The sequence below is a fragment of the Mirounga angustirostris genome, unplaced genomic scaffold, assembly GCF_029215605.1.
Source record: "Mirounga angustirostris isolate CCGP_5_RB_7025 unplaced genomic scaffold, mMirAng1.0.hap1 SCAF_12, whole genome shotgun sequence".
NCBI classification, from domain to species: domain Eukaryota; kingdom Metazoa; phylum Chordata; class Mammalia; order Carnivora; family Phocidae; genus Mirounga; species Mirounga angustirostris.
In genome coordinates, this window is record NW_026991720.1 from 29586904 (window position 1) to 29609291 (window position 22388).

The 22388-nt window shown below is 40.5% G+C and overlaps 1 protein-coding gene across 4 annotated transcripts in view; it reads left to right on the forward strand.

The window, feature by feature from the left end:
• Positions 1-22388, forward strand: part of TSPAN12 (tetraspanin 12) — a 290076-nt gene that overhangs the window by 64591 nt on the left and 203097 nt on the right. The gene's annotated exons all lie outside the window — the stretch shown is intronic.

Consider the following 22388-nt stretch of genomic DNA (forward strand, 5'->3'; position numbering starts at 1 on the left):
AGGCTCTTAAAGCAATTTTTAGAAGAAAACGAGTCTAAGAAATGCAATATTTGAAATCAACTGCCAGATTTGATCTCTTCCATAGATTGAATTGAAAACTGAGTAAATCCTTTGCACAATCAGAACCAAAAGTATCCCTTTTTATTATTTCCTCAACACCCACCTCCCCATAACTTCACTTCAGAGGGAGAGGAAGAAACAGGCTCCCCGCTGAGCAGGGAGCCTCATATGGGGCTTGACCCCAGGACCAAGAGCCGAAGGCAGACGCTCAACCGACTGAGCCACCCAGGTGCCCCTGAATGCCTGCTTTTTTTTGTTGATATGTCTCAGGCACAGAAAGAAAAAGCATATATTGTGTTGACCTCAGTTAAAAAAAAATCCTCAAATTATAAATAAAAGTGAATTTCCACATTTCTAGACTTCGGCTATCTTGACCTGATTCAGTACTCTAGAACAGCCCGCATAAATTTAGGCAGTCATCTTATACAGACTGCGCTGGCTTGACGTGAACGGATGGCATTTCCAGCGGTGGTCCACACCAGCCTCTTACAGTGACAGGGCAGCTGGGACAATAAAACTGCCAGAGACCTTAAAAAGTGTATTGACTATGGGAGCGCTGAGGGAGTTCACTGTTTGGCTATGCTGCAAACAAAATGGCTAAGTATTTCTTTGGGAGTTTTCAAAAGCTTTCTTTTCTAAAAATCACCACATTTTTAAAGCAAAAATTTAAGATTTTCAGGCTAGTTAATAGTCCATTCAAAGTGCCGTGGAGATTCAGAAATGACAATAGGAGATGGTGTCTGTTCTCAAGCACTGTAGAACCTGGTGGCAAGACACTTGTGCTGGTCACAGATAAAATTCATAGGAGAAGACAGAGTGCGGGGCCAGGGGGGTCGTGGTGAGGAAGAGGAGACGGAGAAGAGGGGAAGTAAGGCAGCTACATCAAAAAGGTGGCTTTCCAGCTGAGTCAGGAAGGAAGAGTGGTGTTTCGCTAACTCATGGAGAACATCCCATGACTCTGAAGTTAAAAAGTATATATTACTTGGGGGGCAGAGCTTGTCCTTTGATGTGGTTAGAGCACAGGATGCTTGAAGAGCTACCATGGGAAAGGAAATGGGTGAAATTTAGGTTTTTGGACTTCATTTCATAAGCTAAATGGGGGAGGTCATTGAAGTATTTTCAGAAGTGATTTGCCTTTCAGAAATTTAAGCGGATTAGCCAGTGAGAGACTGGTGGCTGTGAGACGGGTGCAGCTATTACGCAACCCCGTGGCGTGGCCACTCCTTATCTTGTGTAGGTACTGGCCACTCCGGAGTTCTAGAACACTCCAGAGTCTGGAGGGGGGCTGGCTAGATTGCTGTTGTTGTGGTCCTGGACAGAGAAGGATCCTCACCAGGGTAATGAAAGTAAAAAAGTGGAATGCATACAACAGATTACAACAAGGTGAATCCACAAAAAATAGGCAGCAGATTGAGTATGGAATGAAAAGTAAAAGACCTGAAATTTCTAGATTTTATAGCTAGTAAATTGGCAATGGTACACCTAGATAGAAGACTGGAGGGGGAGTGGGTGTGTGGGAGGGAAATTAGTTTGGTTTGGGACATACTGAGTTGGACATGCCTGCAGGACATGCAGATGGAGATGTCTACAGGCAGCTGTAAATTCCAGTCTGGAGCTCAGAGAGTTCACTGTCGAGCCTGAGAATTTTTATGCATTGCTTTCTGATCTCAGGAAGCCTGACAGAAAATGGGCTGAAAACCAAATCTAATATGAGGAGAATCTTAAGCAGGATGCTACAAGAGCTTCCTTTTGTCTGAACTCCCACTCCTATGAATGAGTCAAGCGAGGTAAAGAAAAGAGAAATGAATATACCACTGAATCTTCTGTGGCAAAAGGAGCTGCCCCTTAAAAAAAAAAATACTGCCAAGAGCTGTGTTGCTTATCCAACCCCCCTTCCAATTATCATCCTGTGATTTACAAGCGGATTCATCTTTCCTATTAACTGAGTTCTTATTTCCTCACCTCCAAGCATCTCTTAGAAGCATGTATGGGAGAGTCTGTCATACCATCTGGAAAACTCATTTATTTTCTCTTAGAATATGTTATTGCAATCATCCTCCACCTCATGCATTCATGGGTGCCTACCAGGGGCCAGGCCCCAGGGTGCTAGGTGTATTATGCAGATTTCTCAGCTCTCTACAACTTTTTTGCAATCTGTCAGCATCATGATCCCCATTTTACAAATGAAGAAGAGGGACTCAGAGAGATTTAGGAAGTGCTTTTCGCTAGTAAGTGGCAATGCTCTGCCTTCTCCCCTCACCACTTTGTGACATGGCATCTCCATCCGCCTGTGGGGAAGCTCAGCTACTGCCTTACATAGAAAAGCCAAAACCTCCTCCATGTCAGTCAGTATCTCCAGGACCAATTTGTCTCCAAATTCTGGTACTTCTTCCTTCAAAATGAGTATTTTTCTTCTAATTTCATTCTTCCTACTATTTCCCAGAACAAGTCCAAATAATCTACAACTTTGATTGAAGCCATACATTTCTCTCCTCTCCCACCTCTTGTCTCCTCCCATTGATCTATCTCGCACACATACATGGCCAAATTCGTTTTTTTTAAAGATTTTATTTATTTATTTATTTATTTATTTATTTATTTATTTATTTATTTTAGAGAGAAAGAGAGGGGCAGAGGGAGAGGGAGAGAGAGAATCTCAAGCAGACTCCACGCTGAGTGGGGAACCTGGCTTGTGAAGCTCGATCTTATGACCCTGGGATCATGACCTGAGTCAAAATCAGGAGTCAGACATTTAACCGACTGAGCCAACGAGGCACCCCTAAAATAATTTCTTTAATCAACTTTATTTTAAGTACTAGTTTTATAAATATATATAGTCGTGTAACTACAACCACAATTGAGATATAGAATATTTCATCATTTCAAAAATTTCTACCGCATGCCTGCTTGCTATAAAACCCTACAATCCCCATTCCCAGCCCCAGGCAACACTGACCTGCTATATGTCACTCACTTCTTTTTCTTTTTTTTAAGATTTTTATTTATTTATTTGACAGAGAGAGAGAGCTTACAAGCAGGGGGAGTGGCAGACAGAGGGAGAAGCAGGCTCCCCACTGAGCGAGGAGCCCAATGCGACACTCGATCCCAGGACCCTGGGATCATGACCTGAGCCAAAGGCAGATGCTTAACCGACTGAACCACCCAGGTGCCCCGGTCACTCACTTCCTATAAAACACACTTCCTTATTCAAACACTTCCAGGAGTTCTTTGTTTTAATTAAGACAGAGCTTTCCAGCTCGTTTGTGTATGTGTCATTTATATGGCTTATTGGGCTAAATGAAGGTGTGAAATGACTGGCCATCCTAGGTCTTGCCTGACTAAATGTCCACTATGGAGAAGCAATAGCTCAGTGCCCAGGGGTGGCTGCAATACAAAACAGAAGTGAGTTTATATTTCACAAAACACACATGTGTGCGTAGCCCAAGGAGTCAAGCCCTTCTCTCCCGCTGTTCTGCTGTGTTAGGGCATTTCCCCAGCTCACATGGTCCCACATGGCACACTCTACTTCCACATATAGGCTAAAGAAAGGGGAAAGTGGAATGGGAGGAAACATGTTTCTTCCCTTTACGGGCATATCCAGAAACACACATCGTGTCCATTCACATCTCACAACTCTAAGGCGGAGAGGGGATAGTCTTTGTTCCAGAAAACACTTTGTTGATCTAGGAAGTTCTATGACCAAAGAAGGAGGGGAAATTGGCATAGGTGTCAGCATACTCTCCCACATTCCTCAGTGCTTGCAGAATAAAATCTTCCACTTGAACTGATTTTTCCAGACCTATCCCCTTGTACTTTCCCACAGGTTAATATACACCAGCCACACGGGCCAACCATGGTCTGCTCATTGCCTCTAACAGGGTGGGATGTATCTCGGGCCTCCTTGATTTTGCTCACATCATGGTGCTCCTCTCACATACCTTTATATCCACAGGATCACCTTGCACTCAGCCTTTTTTTATTTTTTTTAAGATTTATTTATTTATTTCAGAGAGAGGGAGAGAGAGAAGGAAAACACAAGTAGGGGGAGGGGCAGACGAAGAGAGAGACAGAAAATCCTTAAGCAGACTCCCCGCTCAGCACAGAGCCCAACGTGGCGCTCCATCCCAGGACCCTAGGACCCTGAGATCAGGACCTGAGCCGAAATCAAAGAGTCAGATGCTTAACCAACTGAGCCACGTAGGTGTCCCTAACACTCAGCCTTTAAATCCCAGCTCAGCAGCCACTTCCTATGTGCAGCTCCACCCAACAGCTCCAGCCCACAGCCCACAGCCCACAGCCCTTCCTCATCCGAGCTCAGCATTTATTAGTTGCCATGATATCTAGTTTGATTCTTGTGTTTTCTATTTTATAACACTATTTTTCATTTATATTATTGTTTTCTCTTTGTATGTTGTTCTTTCTTAAGAACAAATATGCTACTTTGTATCCCACTCAACACTTTGCGTAGGGCTGGGTAGTGTTTCTTGGGTATCAGTGCGTATCTATTCACTATGTGTATGAATTAATGCATGCATGAATTATGAGTTAGTTAAATGAGTCAAAAGCTATTGTCCAAAATGATTCCAATAAGGAGAAACTACTCTAAAGGAGGCCATCTGTTCTTGACTGGGATACAAGACACTGAGTTATCATGAACTAAGTACTCATATTAGCTGTAAGTGGATGTGCAGAATGCAGTTAGAGCTCAGTCATGTCTTATAAATGTCTGAGTGAACTATCAAATTGTACCTGTGATCTAATAATATAATAGTGTCTTAGATATATAAAATGCTTTTATGCCTAACCCCAAGCCCTTTAACTTTTGAATCTACATTTGTTAAACTGGGAATGTGCAGAGTAAAATCTGAGTTCACATCACTGAAAAAAATCAATGTGGAGAGTTAAAGATTGTAGCAGATCACCCCTAATTTTGTAATTTTCATGCAATTCTAGAAAGTAACTTAAAAATATGTGGCATTCAAAACTTCTGTGCTGAGTGCATCGATACAGTATTTCATTTACTCTTCTCATAGTACCAATGAGGTAAGTTTTATAATAAAGAAAAAGTACCTATGGATCAGAGATCTTAAGGAACATACCCCAAATTACACAGCACGTAAGTGCGATTTTAACCAGGTTTGTCTAAAATCAAAGTCCATGTTCTTCACTTCTTTACAAGAGAGCTACTATATTAACGATTTCCCAGATTATTCTCAATTTCTTGGTCATGACATGTTATTTTAATATATTGCTGAATTTTGCTAATTTGTATTTCTTTAAGAATTTTTTTGTATATATTCAAAAGTTATGTTCATTTATTTTGTGTGTGAACTCATTTATCTTTGATAGATATTGTATCATGGACAAGCTAGAGTCCTATAAATATATTTATTTTCAATTTCATTTTAGCCTGAGAATTTAGAAGGTGTACATACTGTCTTTAATTCTATGAGATACAATTTTTTTAAATCTGTTTATTATCAACATTAAGAATATAATATAGGACTTCCACAACCAGCCAAGATGGAATAATGGAGATCAAATTGTATCCTTCTGCTTGAAATATACAATAACAACAGTGATAGAAACAATGTTTTTTTTTTTTTTTTTTAAGATTTTATTTATTTATTTGAGACAGAGAGAATGAGAGACAGAGAGCATGAGAGGGAGGAGGGTCAGAGGGAGAAGCAGACTCCCCGCCGAGCAGGGAGCCTGATGTGGGACTCGATCCCGGGACTCCAGGATCATGACCTGAGCCGAAGGCAGTCGCTTAGCCAACTGAGCCACCCAGGCGCCCAACAATGATTGTTTTTATTTAAGACACTATTAAGCAATAAAGAGAGTGAGCTTTAAGAAGCTGGTAAGGAATGAAGTGAACCCTGTGGTTTCCCCAACTTATTTCCTTGAGAGAGCTTCCAGAATATGGTGAAAGGGGGGAGAATCTAAGTAGAGCCTGGATTCTATATTTAGATAATATGAAGCTCAGAATATAGGGAGACCAAGGCAGTTGAGTTTGAGAGTAATGGAGAAGAGAAATACATGGATAAAGAGCTCAAGAGGTATGTAAAACATCCCCTTTGAGTATTCAGAAGACTACTGAGCAACACATTCAAAAGGATTAGAGTGACCGGTACCTAGTGCCCACAGCAGACTGGAAATAGTGCTATTCTCTCCAGCCAGACTAGAAACCCCATAATTCATAGGGCAGTGGGTGGAGTACAGAAAGTCCCACATCAGTAGTGAGGGATAATTAGCCCTAGAATAAATATGGTTCTGCTGGCACCCAAACAAATCATAAAAGCAAGACCCTAGATTATCATACTCTTTCCATGTACTATAACTGCATCCAGAACAAAACTCAAGAATATTTCATGAAATGCAAAAATAACCAGCCCCCAGCAAGGGAAAATTTGCAATGTCTGACACCCAATCAGAGATTACCAGTCATGCTAAAAGGCAAGAAAATATGACCCATAATGAGAAAAAAAAAGTCATTTGGAATAGATCCAGAATTGGCACAGATACATTAGCAGATGAAGATATTAAATGAGTAATTACAGTGGTATTCCATGTGTTAAAAAAATTAAGTGGAGATAGGAAAGATATTTTTAAAACAATTAAATCAAACTTTTAGAGATAAAAACAACAAAGCATGACATGAAAAATAAAAAATACGCTGCATGTAATTAACAGCAAATAAGCCATTGCAGAAGAAAAGATTAACGAGTTTCAAGACATAGCAATATAAAGTATATGAAAGAAACCTGAGACAGAAAAATAAATTAGAACCAGTGAAAAAAGCATCACTGAGCTGTGACAACATCAATTGTTCTAATACACATGTAATCAGAATCCTCAAGCAAGAGGAGAAAAAGAAAGATTTGAAGAAATAATGTTGGAAATTTTTCCAAACTTGATTGTAAAAGGTCCAGGAATACAAAAGGACCTCAACCACAAAAACATGAAGAAAACTACACCAAGGCACAGTATAATCGCTTTGCTCAAAACCAGTGATACATAGGAAATCTTTAAAGCAGCCAGAGGAAAAAATAAAATAAATAAAGCAGCCAGAGGAAAAAGTCGTGTTATACAGAGGAACAAGCATCAAGATAACAACCAATTTCCTGGAAAAAGCAATGCATGCAAGATGGCAGGGGGACAGTACCTCATACTGAAAGAAAAAAAAATTGTCAAATTAGAATTTTCTATCCAGTGAAAATATCTTTCCAATGAAGGTCATACAAAGATTGTTCAGACATACAAAAGCTGAAAAGCATTCATCACCAGCAGACTATACTACAAGAAATGTTAAAGGATAATGGAAGGCTTACCACATGAGTATTACATAAGACTTTTTTTTCTCATTATATAAGGCAAGAAAAAGAAATTAAAAAACATGCAGTCTGTCTTTATTTGAGGACCATATTATTGTCTATGCAGAAAATGCAATAGAATTTACAAAAGCACTACTAGAACTAGTAAGTGATTTTAGTAAAAATGAAAAATACAAAGTCAATACGAAAAAATAAATTATTTTCTATACACTAGCAACTAACAATCAAAAATTGAAATTAAACAGCACAGTTTACAATTGCATTAAAAATACTAAATACTAAAGGATGTATCTGGGGAAAAAAGATGTGTAAGACACATACATTGGAAATTATAAAATAGAAAAATTAAAGAATACTTAAGTAAAGGAAGACTTAGAGCATGCTCATGGATCAGAATTCTTAATATTCTTAAGATGATATTTCACCCCAAATTGATCTTTGGGTTCAAATTTCAATCAAAATCCCAGCAGGTGGTTTGTAGAAACTGGCAAGCTAATTCTAAAATTCACATGAAAAGACAAAAGACCTACAGTATATTTAAGAAGTTGAAAAATAAGAGCAAAGTTGGAGGACTAATACTACTGGATTTCAAGATTGTGTGGCACTGATGTCAAGAAAGACAAACAGAGAAATGAAACAGAAGAGAGAGTCCAGGAATATTCCTTTCATATATGGGCAACTGATTTCTGACAAAAGATGCAAAGGCAATTCAGTGGCAAAAGGATAGTCCTTTCAACAAATAGTACTGGAACAATTAGATATTGAGAAGCAAAACCAAAACAACAAAACAAAATAAAACCCCAAAATTTGTTCCATACATAGCACCACTAAAAAAATGGTGCAAGACCATTGCATGAAGATAAAATGGTGTAATCCAAAATGAATCACAGGCCTAAATGTAGAACTAAAACAATAATACTTCTAGAAAGAAACATAGAAAATCTTCATGACCTCAGAATAGACAAAGATTTCTTAGATATGATATCAGAACATAATGGGTATAAAATAACAAATTGATAAATTGAACTTTATCAAAATTAAAAACACTGCTCATTGATAGACACCATTAACAGAATAAAAAGACAAAGCACACTGACTGGCTGAAAATATTTACAAAACATATATTTGATAAAGATTTTGTATCCTGAATCTATAAAAACTCTTAAAACTCAATAATATGGAAACAAATTCCATTTAAAAATGGGTAAAAATTTGAACAGACACATCACAAAGAAGATGTGCTGATGGAGAATAAGCACATGAAAAAAATGCTAAATCCCCTTATTCATTAGGAAAATGTTAGTTAAAACCACAATGTATCACTTACTAGGAAGGATAAAATTAGAAAGTTTGACAATACTAATTGTTGATGAAGATGCGGAGGAACTGGAACTCTCATACACTGCAGGTGCAAATGTAAAATGGCCCAATCATTTTAGGAAATGGCTTGACAGTAAATTGCTAAACATACACCTAACCTATGGTTCAGCTGTTCCTCTCCTAGGTACTTATTTACTAAAGAAAGAGCAAGGCATGTTTCTGAACGAAGTCTTATACCTGAATGTTTATGGCAGCTTTATCAGCAATAGCCTTAAACTGGAAATAAGCCAAAGGTCCATGAATGGGTGAATGGACAAATTGCATTAAATCCATATAATGGGGGTGCCTGGGTGGCTCAGTTGGTTAAGCGACAGCCCTCAGCTCAGGTCATGATCCTTGAGTCCCGGGATCGAGTCCCGCATCGGGCTCCCTGCTCAGCAGGGAGTCTGCTTTGCCCTCTGACCCTCCCCCCTCTCATGTGCTCTCTCTCATTCTCTCTCTCTCAAATAAATAAATAAAATCTTTAAAAAAAATAAATAAATCCATATAATGGAATATTACTTGATAAGGAAAAAAAAAAGAAGAATGGCCTATTGACACATGCAACAACATGGATAAGTCTCAAAGTAATTATGCCCAGAGAAAGAAGCTTAGAAACAAAAAGGAATAACCTATCGATATATACAACAACATGGGTAAAATCAAAAGAATTATGCTGAGTGAGAGAAGTCCAACAATAAATAATGCATGTTGCATAATTCCATTTATATAAAACTCTAGAAAATTCAAACTAATTGATAGTGACAAAAGTAGATCAATGGTTGCCTCAAGAAGGAAAGGGAGGGAGAAAAATTTAACACGATCATGGGGATGATAGTTAATTGAAGATGTGTCTCAACTCTGACCATGTAGAGATGAGGTTAGGTCCCTACTTGTCTGTTTGGACTTTGGTCCCCTCTCGTCGAGCTTCTACTTGAATGTTCGCAGTCCTGACCTGAGCTTTGCTGATATCCCTTCTTCATTAACCATGTGAGCAATTTCCTAAACTCGATGTCTAGTAGTTAATACTTTATTAGGACTTGACTACATTTCTCCTGTTTAGTGTGAGGAAATTTCACCTGAACAGAGCTGAACACATCAAACGCTGAGCCTGCTCTTAAAACTGATCTATTAAAGCCTTGCAATGATTCAGCAAGCTAGGCAATCAGATGCAGCATCTCTTTCATTTCTCAGGGATTTTATTCTACTCCACCCAGGACATCTCTACTGTGCTAACAGGACATATTTTTTCCTCTTCTTTTTTTTTTTTTTAAGATTTTATTTATTTATTTGACAGAGAGAGGCACAGTGAGAGAGGGAACACAAGCAGGGGGAGTGGGAGACGGAGAAGCAGGCTTCCCGTGGAGCAGGGAGCCCGGTGCGGGGCTCGATCCCAGGACCCTGGGATCATGACCTGAGCCGAAGGCAGACGCTTAACGACTGAGGCACCCAGGTGCCCCTATTTTTTCCTCTTCTTAAAAGAAGTTTTAACAAAATAGGCCTATAAATAATTATCCATGATTGATCTAGTAAGAAAGATGGAAGGCATCTGTTAACTTACTGGAGCAGGAGAGAGTTTCCTTTGTTTTATAATTCATTGTTAGATGCTTGTCAAAGGGCAGGATCCTGAACCTAGAACAGTTAAAGGGGAAAGAAGTGTATTTTCCAGAATTAAAAACTAAAGGACTATTACCTTTTATATATTATGGACGAAGTGTGTGAGAATTTAACTGTCCTTGTGTTGTTAAGTTCTTCACACGTGCATAGCTTAAAAATCTATTCCCCTCTGGAAAGCTTGCTCTGGCAAAATTGGAGGAGAAAATTGTTGTGATGAAGGTATAATGTGCTATTATTTGCATAAGGTTCAATATGAATCAATCTGACAATCAGATTTCTAATGATGGTTCCTAATTCCCTTCTATTTTTTCCTAGCTTTCTTTGGAATTCATCTTATTTTCTCTTGCCAAGTTTGAGACCAATTCAATTCAATTTAGTAAGATTCATTGAACATCTGCTATGTAGAATAGGTTAGGCTGGACACCGAGAAGATCAGAAAAAAAAAAAAGAGATACTACAATCCCTGCTTCAAGAAACTCCCAGTGTAACTGGAGAGATCAGACAAATGGACATGGAATAGTTAACCAGTCCCTGGTACGGTTTCTGGCAACTGAAGGGACTCATTAATGTGCGAAGTGAATCAACAACACTGAGAATTTGTATAACGCTAAGTGCAAAAGATGTGGTACAGATATAGGATTTCAGAGAAAGCAAGACATCAAAGCAGGATGAAATTTTGGCACATCATGGGAAAATTGTACTCGTGGTGGGGCAGATTTTAATGAGAAAAAAATGAGAAGCATATTTCAGGTTAGGGTCATGATAAACAAGCCAGAAGAGATGGGCATTAGTGGAGTGTGTGTTCACAGCAAGAAGGAGCCCGTTATGACTGGAGAAGGTAGGACAGGGTCAGATGGTGGAGGGCCTCATATGAATTTTGGGCTTTATTCTGAGGCCATGGAGAGCCCCACGTGGGTTTTTATCAGCAGGGCTATATTTTTGAAGTCTACATTTGCATAGCATGCAGATGAGACTGAAAACAGCAAACACTTGCAGGCAGAGAGAACTGAATGTAGCAATATAAGGAACTGGGTAATGACAACTTGAAGTACTATGTTGCAGCACGGTTGGCAAGAAAGAAACCAACCATTGGAAGGTAGAAAACAATGAGGCTCACAGATTATGAAGAGGAAATAAAATTTGACTCTTGGATTTATAAATCAGAGAGATTCACAAGAATACAGCCCCAGAGACAGAGGAGAAAACTAGAAAGCAGAAACATTGTAAAGAAGGTTTTGTTTTGGATTCAAGTTTGAGATTATCATGGCAGAGTCAGGACAATACAGGTTTTTAAAGGAAAAGCTCAGGTTCGAGATAGAAGTTTGAAAACAATTGGATTCTCTTCTGTCAACTCAGCAGCCTTCTGGTTCCTCGTTGTCCTGTGTTTCATAGGAAAAAAGTCTGAAACTCATTCCTCAGCATTTCCTTCTTATGTGGTTTCAGGGCAGATCATTCCATTAAGAGCCACTTTGCTGAAGGTCAGAGGCTCAGTTCTCACTTCCCCCTGTGGCAGCTATAGTCTGGCTTCTCATTGGCGGCCCCACACCTGGGAGCAGTCACTTCCCGATTCCTGGCCACCTCCTGGACTTACTTTTGCTTCCTACAGCTCTAGAGTTGTGTATGCTTGTCATTCCCTGTATTTCCATTTTTCCTAGTGAATCCTGACACAAAGCATATTTTGTGTAAAGAGATTATGGGTAATGACTAGATGGAGCTTTAGTTGTGTGTGTGTTGAAGAAACAGAACCAGTAAAAAGACACAGAGAAAAAACGGTCAGAAAATTAAGAGAAAAATGAGCACCTCATATAAGAGAAGTCACTTAAGGGAAAATGGAGGCATGAATTTTTTATCAGGTAAAGGGACAAAACAGAGACACTTAGAAAAGGTATAATGTTTGTGAAGGTGAGGGACGATGTGCAGAAATTCAGTTTCAGTGGAATATTATTCCCACGCATTTCATTCCGGGGTCAGTTAGAATCGTGCTGCTAAAATAGTGGGCCAACACAAAGTTTGGTGGGACGGTGAGATGATCAAGATCCCTAGCGCTTGGTTGTCACAAGACCCATAGAGTCTTCAAAGCACAGGGTTAATACTGGGAATCTATAGTACTGTCCCGGGAACATAAAAGCAAATTGCTTCTCTGGTCATTACTAACTGGTCTAGAGGAAAAACATTTGCCAGATTTGATAAGGGCACACTATTAACCACAGCTTGAACAACTGTGCAAATGGCAATGCTACCTGATTACATTTATGATAATCCACATAATTCTACAAGATCCATCTGTCCTTGGCATAGACTATGTAGGTGAATTGATTGGGAGAGGTGACAGAAAACAATAACAACAACAACAAAACCCTAACTCTGAAATTTGATAGTGGCACTAATTTCTGAAATATTATTGGTGATTTTCTATTTTTGAAGGGAGAGTCTATTCCAACCACTTTCATTTGCTCCTCCCTGCTTTGTTGTTCTCACTCTATAGATCAAAGAGCTGAAGTGAGTATACTTCTTGATGTCTCTTTCCCCAGCACACAGCCACACTAGTCAATGACTGCAGGTGTCTTTGGGCAACACAAAGAAGATTTACACAGCCTTCTTGTAGTGTGGCAGGCACATCCTTGAAGGAATCTGGTCTTCCCTTCACTTAAAGAGCTCATGTTCACAATCTGGCTCAAGAATGGGGATGGTGTGACAAGTTGTGACTCCACTGAGTCAGTTAAAGTCAAGACTGTTCACAAGAATTAAAGATTAAATTTTTTTTCTTAGAGTGTAGACTGTCCAAATATATTTCTTTGAGGAATGCCATAATCAATAAGCTACTACCGAAGATCTCTGTGGGTTAAACTCTTTTGATTACTGCTCTAGTCCTTCTGCCCATTTTGGGATCATCACCTCCAGCTGTCCCGTAAGGCTGAGAACCAGGGAGCCCATTTCAGAGGGAGCATCTCTCAACGTCATCATGGGCTTGAAGCACCTTCAGCTTTTTAAGATGCAGGTCCATTCTTTACAGTATATTCCTCAGTGCATTGGTAAAGGTAGTGTTTTCCTTAAGACAGAGTTATTGGGTGGGCGAGTGGGTCACACATGATAAAAACAGTCCAGATTCTTGTCTCCCAGCCTTTGAATCCCTTCATCTACAATAAACAGAAGACATTCTCGTATCTCAACTTCATTTAATTTGCATACTTACAGATATAGAACAATTTTTAAAACATAAATGGACAGTGTAACATACAAATCTAAGGGTAAGGTTTGTGTATGGAAAAGCAAGAAGGGAATTGGAATCTTGAAAGACTTCACCTGTCATTTTAATTCTTCATTTCTTAAAAATAATCTCTACACCTAAGGTGGGGCTTAAACTCATGACCCCGAGATCAAGAGTCTCACGCTCCACCGACAGAGCCAGCCTGGTGCCCCTCTATTTAATTTTGTTTGACTTTAAGAAAAAATTGTGGTAAGATATGTCTAATATAAAATCGCAATTTTAACAAGTCAGTGGCATAAATTACATTCACAGTGTTGTGGCACCCCTACCAATATCTATTTCTATAACATTTGCATCAACCCAAACAGAAATTCTGTGCTCATGAAGCATATGAAACAATTTCAAGAGGAAATTAGGAAGAAAAAAAATCATAGTCTATAGAGGGCTGACTGGTAAATGGTAATAAAAGGATCTGGTTAAAATAAACAAATGAGGGGCCCCTGGGTGGCTCAGTTGGTTGAACGGCTGCCTCCCGCTAGGGTGGTGACCTGGGGGGTCCTGGGATTGAGGCGTGAGGCAGGCTCCCTGCTCAGTGCGGAGTCTGTTTCTCCCTCTCCCTCCATCTTTCCCCCTCCTTGTGCATGCTCTCTCATGCTCTCTCTCAAGTAAATATATAAAATCTTTTTTTATAAAAGATTTTATTTATTTATTTGACAGAGAGGGGCACAGCGAGAGAGGGAACACAAGCAGGGGGAGTGGGAGAGGGAGAAGCAGGCCTCCCAAGGAGCAGGAGCCCAATGCAGGGCTCGATCCCAAGACCCTGGGATCACGACCTCAGCCGAAGGCAGATGCTTAACGACTGAGCCACCCAGGTGCCCCAAAAATCTTTTTAAAAAAATAAACAAATGAAGGAATACTGGATCAAGTGCTTTACTCTTCTATCTAATTTTGTCAAGAAAAAATGAAGACTAGTTGCTGGGGAGCTGATTAGAGGTGGCAATGCAGGGAGTCCGCCACCTCACAGCTGATGATCTGAGCAAGCTTCTGCGGGCTCCACTCTCCTGGGTACTCTGGTGTCTACTTTGGCTCTGTTGCTTTTCCAGTTTCTACTTGAAGTTTGTTTTTTCTCCCCAATGATGATGCTTAATTAGAAAACAATGGCTATAAATGGGACCTAAAAGCTTCCTTGGAAAAAACTACAAAATGAAAAACAGGAAGAGTAGTTGATACCCTCATTTTCAGGGGAGGAAACAGAGATGTGGAGAGGAGGTTAGCAGGAACTCTGTAGGGCTGCTAGCTGGTGGGTCCCTATGTAACCTCAGACTGTAAGACTCTGCTCTTTCCACTGTCGGAGGCCACCTTCCCCAGGGGCTACGTTTTGCGTGTGGCTTTTTTTCCCCCTTAACTTGATTTTTGCGGTGTGTATGTGGATTTTTTGTTTGTTTGTTTGAGAGAGAGGGAGAGAGCCAGCATGGCAGGCAGAGGGATGGAGGAAGAGGGAGAAGCAGATTCACTGCTGAGCCGGAGACGAGCGGGCGTGGGGCTCGATCCTGGGATCACGGCATGAGCTGAGGGCGGATGCTTGGCCGACTGAGCCACCCAGGCACCCCCCACCCCTTTTTCCCCTTAACGTTAAAAAATTGTGTTATCAAACAAAGAAGAATGGTCATCTTGATCCTGTCCACCATTTTTTGTTTGTTTTGTTTTGACCAGCTTCATTACTCTTTGGAGAAATTTTGGATTATGGATAATATTTGACTTAGTCAAGCGGTAAGTATGAAGTTTGTTCAAACCTACAGCTTATAAATTAATACTACAAGAAAGAGAAGGCTCACAATGACAACTTAATGGCTTAAAAATCCACCCAGTATCTCCTTGTCTTACTGTATTTTAAAACGTTTCCTTTGTTCTGTTGTACTGTTTTAAAGAATTAAAAAATATATTAATAATCATAAAAAATAATAGAAATATCTGAAACAAACAAGTCAAAATATTAACATTTGTTGCATCTTAGTGGTGAGAATGTAGTGTGTGTTTATTTTCCCCACTTTTCAGTGTTTGCAAAATATTTCATATTAAAAATATTTTAACATCTCAAACAATTGAGATGAAGCCAACGGTTGTGAGCAAGAATGTTTGTAGTACAGATCACATTGCAAAACATTTGCTAAAGTTCAGAAAAGTGATTCTTAAAATTAAGGCCCTTAAAAATAATTGACTACAAATTAACTTCTAAGAAGACAAAGGCAAAAATAGATGAAATTTATATATATATATATTTTAAAGATTTTATTTATTTATTTGACAGAGAGAGAGAGACAGCGAGAGAGGGAACACAAGTAGGGGGGGTGGAAAAGGGAGAAGCAGGCTTCCCGCTGAGCAGGGAGCCCGATGCGGGGCTCGATCCCAGGACCCTGGGATCATGACCTGAACCGAAGGCAGACGCTTAATGACTGAGCCACCCAGGCGCCCCGATGAAATTTATATTCTAACTTGAAATTTTTTATGAAGAGATGCCAATTCTGCATGTTTCTTTGACTAGTTATATAGATCAATCTTATCATCATGATGGTTTTATTCAGTCACTCCTGGAGACCAACAGTTTCCCCTACAAATGCTATTCTCCTTTATATTAAATGTTAGGAAAGGAGAAAGCTAAAAAAAAAAAAAAAGAAAAAAAGAAAAAAATTAAGTCTGATGCCATAGTTCTCTTAATCCCAAACTAAGAGCACAAATATTTTGTTTATATACATTTCATCTGTATGTAAGGATTTTTCAAAGTATGGGTTTTATTTATAAATGAACTCTAATATGGTTATCTGCTTATAGTTGACTGCCATGATTAGTATGATTCTTTTTAATGATTTCGACTCAGAGAAATGAGAGTAGAACCTGATGCGAATAACGCTAGCTAAGGGGCACCTGGGTGGCTCAGTCGTTAAGCGTCTGCCTTTGGCTCAGGTCATGACCCAGGGTCCTGGGATCGAGCCCCGCATCAGGCTCCCTGCTCCACGGGAAGCCTGCTTCTCCGTCTCCCACTCCCCCGCTTGTGTTCCCTCTCTCGCTGTCTCTCTGTCAAATAAATAAATAAAATCTTGAAAAAAAAAAAAACGCTAGCTAACTTGACTTGGAATCTACAGCTATGCCCTGAGATTTTCTGTGTCTTTAATCCAGATAAAATAGCTCACACCAAGAATTATCAAAGAGGAGAAGGAACGAGTTCCTAATAATCACTTATAAAAGTAAAACAGAAGAATAGCTGAATCAGTTGTTTAGGGCTATATGGGAACACTTAGGTAGAAATGTGTGCTTTGGAGTAAAATGTGCTGAGCTCATACAATATATGAACAATTTGAAAGAGGAACATTCAAGGTCACGTGTATAAATGTATTTTATCCTCAAACAAACCAGTGACCTTTAACCAGCTATTCCCATCAATATACCAATAGCAGAGGGAGTAGACAGGATGGCCTGTGTGACCAACCTAAAACCTTGTCATTAAAAGGGCTTTTCACCTGTTATTTTATTTGACCCTTTCATCCATCTGTGAAGTGGGCAGAACTTCATTTTAGAGATGCAGACATTGAGGATCAAAAGGCTGGATACAGGGGCACCTGGGTGACTCAGTCAGTTAAGTGTCTGCCTTCCCCTGGGGTCATGATCCCCGGGTCCTGGGATCAAGCCCCACATGGGGTTTCCTGCTCAGCGGGGAGTCTGCTTCTCCCTCTGCCCCTCCCCCTGCTCGTGCACGCATTCTTTCTCTCTGTGTGTCTCTCCCAACTAAAGGGAGAGGTGCAGGGAGAGACTGAGTTTCTGTGCTTTCCTTTATATCTCACTGACTCTTCATTCTCCTTACTCTCTGTATGTTCTCTTGGTCTTGACCTACCAATTTCAGGAAGATTGAGGAGACTTTAAAGTAATTCTTTTCAGGAATACTTTACAAAACCTGTAATGTGTTGAAACTAACCTCTAGAGATTGTGTTTCATTACCAGGAATACTAATGGAGTTAGGCAGTTCTTTGACCAAAGTGGTTGAATATGGAAGATGTTCACCAAATAAGGGTCCATGCCACGAAGTCTCACTTCTTTGTGGAGAAAAGATATCAGTTCCATCTCTCTCAAACACATTAAACATGTTTGATTTTTTTTTTCCCTTAGGAGTAAAGTAACGAAATATTAGAGGGGAAACTTATTAGACATAGTTACATAGCATTTGTTGTCTCCAATATGCTGACGAATTAGTTATCTATTGCTTCTTCACATGTTACCCCAAAACTTGGTGGCTTAGAACAACAGACGATTTTTCTCTCACTGAAAAAAAGAGCTGCTTGGTGGGGTGGTGCTGGCTCAGGGTCTCTTGTGAAGACATGGGATGAGGTTGCAGTCATCTGGAGGTTTGCCTGGTTCACTCACATGGATCTACTTGGTTCACTCACACGTCTGGCAAGTTGACACCAGCTGTTGATTACAGCTTTCAGTCCCTCTTGTCGTAGGTCACCTCACGACATAGTAGCCCCCTTGCCTCAGCACTGGTGGTCCAAGAGAAAGTGAGAAAAAGCCAGAGACAGCACCCAAGAGAAAAGCTGCAGTTTTTTATAATCCAATCTTGAAGAGATAGCCTGTCACGATCGCCAGATTCAATTAATTAGAAGTGATTCATTAACTGCAGCTCATACACAAGGGGAGGGATTGTCAGCCCCACTTTTTGGAGGAAAGAATATAAAAGAATTCATGGACATATCTTCAAAATCACCACAATGCCTCGCCCCAATTCTTAGCTCTTGCAGGAGAAAGCACGTAAAATAGATTTATTTCTTTTCAGCTGGTTCATATGATAGTAAAACTGATAAAAATGCTCTTGCTATTTCTCATCATTCAGTGATAGTTTCTTTTATTTTCTTCACTGCCCCTCCTCCTCGGTTTGCCTGAAAATGCTGGAGTGTCCCAGCTGTTCACAGCTTCTTCTTTATGTACACGCTCACCTACCAACATCCTCTAGTGTCGTGCTTTGTACACCATCTTTATTCTCGCAGTTCTCATATTTGTCTGCAGCCTTGACCTCTCCTTGCAATTCCAGTTTTGTGTTTGCAGCTGCTTTTTGACCTCTCCATGTAGATCGCACGCACAGAGATGTATCATGTACCTTGAGCCCCTGCTTCTCCCCTGGAGCTTTCTTAGTAAATCCGCCCAGTTGTCTAAGCTCTTCCTTGTCTAAGCTCTTCCTCAGCACTGGTGGTCCAAGAGAAAGTGAGAAAAAGCCAGAGAGAGCACCCAAGAGGTCCTGTCAACACTTCCTTCATGAGCTTTTCTGAACCTACCAAACTTTCCTCATCCCCGCAGTTACTGCCCTAGTTCAAGCTACTTGTCTTCCCTTCTGGACCACTCCAATTGCTTCCTAATGGTTGTTTTGTTTTGTTTTGTTTTGTTCTCTTTCTTCTCTGGTCCTTGTAACTATTCTCCATAGTACGGCCACGGTGGCACTTTGAAAAAGAAATCAGTTCCTGTTACTCCTCTCTTTAAGACTCTTTGTGGCTTTCTATTGCACTTAGAATAATAAACCCAAACTCTTTGCTCTGACTTAGAATTTTGTACATATCCTTGTCCCTGCCCACTAGCCAGCCATACTGATCACACACACACACACACACACACACACATTCTCTCTCTCTCTCTCTCTATGTATAATACACAATTTGGAAGGGGGGGAGCTTAACTGGAATTTAAACCTTATTTCAATTGTAACTAAAAAGTTAGAACACACGGTTTGAGTAATCATGGGAAACAATTGAACAGAAGACCCAAAGTCAGGAGTATCACTATAAAAGTGAAGGAGATTTTTCTATCTGTGCATGTTCTATCAAAAAAGTCCCCCCTTGGGCGCCTGGGTGGCTCAGTTGGTTAAGCAACTGCCTTCGGCTCAGGTCATGATCCTGGAGTCCTGGGATCGAGTCCCGCATCGGGCTCCCTGCTCGGCAGGAGTCTGCTTCTCCCTCTGACCCTCCCCCCTCTCATGCTCTCTCTCTCTCATTCTCCCTCTCAAATAAATAAATAAAATCTTAAAAAAAAAAAAAAAAAACTTAAAAAAAAAAATGTCCCCCCAAACCAAACCAAACACGATGAGGAGGATTGGGATCAATAAGTTGGGCACACCACTAAGTAGGAAACTCTAATTTAGTGAATGATAGGCTGATAAATAAAGATGGTAATATAAGTGCTATTAATAAAGGTATATTCCATGTAAAAAAATACACAGTAGCTGGGTCTATTAACACATGCTGGCTGCACATGTGTCTCTGCGTTTTGAGTGTGTGTGTATGTGCACGCTGTGTGGGCGTGTAAAATGTACACGTATGTCAATGTGTTAGTGTGTACCTGAGTATATACACGTGTGTGTCCGGGGGTGTGGCCTTGGTTGTGTATCTTGGTATGTCTCTGTGTGAGCAGGGCCATCCTGATTGATAAGCAGATTGGGCAAAACAGCGTCCTTGAGAATACTCAGGGGCCACAGATATGTTCTCTCTCAATGAGAATATTTCTCTTCGAGATTCATTAAATTTAAGTGGTCTCTTTTCAATTGCAAATATCCGGGGAGTTGCATCCATCATCTGTATCTTCCTGTGAGTTATTGCAATTAGACTGTGCTCCTCCTAGCACAGCCTGACAACAATCAGAGATAAGAATGAGCACAAGGGGCCCAGAGAAGGAAACCCAGGGGACCATGCTGTGTACATGGCGCTGAGTACTCCTGTATTTAACTGCTTTGATACAGTGCTGTAACTGCTTACTTAAAGACCAAAGCCTGGGGCGCCTGGGTGGCTCAGTCGTTAAGCGTCTGCCTTCGGCTCGGGTCATGATCCCAGAGTCCTGGGATCGCGCCCCGCATCGAGCCCCGCATAGAGCCCCGCATCGGGCTCCCTGCTCGGCGGGAAGCCTGCTTCTCCCTCTCCCACTCCCCCTGCTTGTGTTCCCTCTCTCGCTGTGTCTCTCTCTGTCAAATAAATAAAATCTTTAAAAAAAAAAAAGACCAAAGCCAGAGGTCCCTGGGTGTTAAGCTTTCAGGCTTTGGAGTCAATACCTAGGGTTCAATTCCAATTTTACAATTTATTTGCTGGGCAACCCTATGTATGTTATGTAACATTTCTGTGCCTCCGCTTCTTTATAAACTAGAGAAGCTGAGTATACATTTTATAGGGTCTGATGATAAATGAAGTAATACATTTAAAGCACTTAAAAACTGTGTCTGGCATATAGTCAGCATTTAATCAATATTTACTAATGCTTTGTCATTTTGTTATTATCTTCCCCCTCGTCTTGGACGAGTCATGGACATGTTCAAGCAGAACTCCTGATCATCTTGGCAAATGACACTTATTCCACTCCCTGACTCGAATCAGAAATTGACAGCTTTCCTAGAATTTCCTCATGCTGCTCTCAGTCATAACAAGTCTCCTAGACTTTAACTCTAAAATGTTCCCTAAGTTGTCCACCCCTCTCAAGTGCCTACCTCAGCCATACCTTGTCACTCACTTGAGTTACTGAAAAGGTTTCCTAATTGGTCTCCCAACTTTCTTTCATGCCTTTATTCCAACTCATTCTTCGGCATGAAGCAACTACAATGATCTTTAAAAAGCATACATTGGATCATGTCACTCCCCTGCTCAAAATTCTTCACAATTTCCTGTTGGGCTGAGGACGAAGTGGAGGGAAGGGTCTGTGAGTTCCTACCCATCGTGCCCTGTGCCTCTGGCCTCTGCGGCCACCCCACCAGCCACTCCCCAGGGCCCGAGCGCCTGGGCCTCCTCAAAGGTTTTCAGATGTTACAAGAGCTTTTCTATCTTGTGGTTTGCAGTTTTTTTCTAGGAATGTGTATCTCCCCCTTTTAGCTAATTCCCACTTCTCCATTGGGCTCCCATAAATGTCACTTCCTTACAGAGAACTTTTCAGAACATTGAATCTTATTCAATGTTTATTTGCCGCATGGTGGTCTTCTCAACTAGATGCAAACACTGTCCTGGCAGGGGTCATATTTGTCACTTCCGTGATGAAAACACAAGAAGAGAAATGGAAGCAAGGCACGAGATGTTCCTGAACTTCTTGCCTTGACGTGATGAATCCAGAGTTGTGTGCTGTACTCAGATTTAGTACTATTTAATATTACTGTTGACAAAATGGGAGACTGTTAGAGGCGGAAATGCAGGGGCTTTGCCGTCAAACCTGGGTCTGAATTCCATCTTAATCATTTACCAGTCCCGTGGCCTTGGGTGAGTTGTTTAACTTCCTTTGACCTAAGATTCCTCACTTGGCAAATGGTTATCCTCATACCAGCTCCAAAGTTGTTACAGAGAAATTGAAAGGAAGTGAATGGCTTGGCTCATGTTGATTGTTTAATGAATAAATGTTAGCTGTCATTTTCACTGAAAGACCCCTGTTTTGGCACTTAACTATGAAAAGAAAGAAATAGAAATGAAGAATGATAAACTGTTGATTCCTTTAAAATATCCAGAAAAATTTGGCCCCAAATCAGATAGAGGCCTGAAATAACAGGAATAGAAGGGAAAAATTGAAACCCATGAATTTCACTGAAATCAGACAGATTGGTTCTTCACACAACCAGGGCAAAGGTACATGTGCTTCCCAGGCGTGGAGCGCTCCTTGAGGGCTGGCTCTTCCTTCTGCAGGTCTCACACGTCTTTTCCTAGAGGCCTTTCCTTGAACACCATATTAAGCATTCCCTCTGCTCACCGACCCCCGCACCGTGTCTTTGCTGAGCTGAGCACCCTATATATTTTTTCCTAGAATACATCTCACTA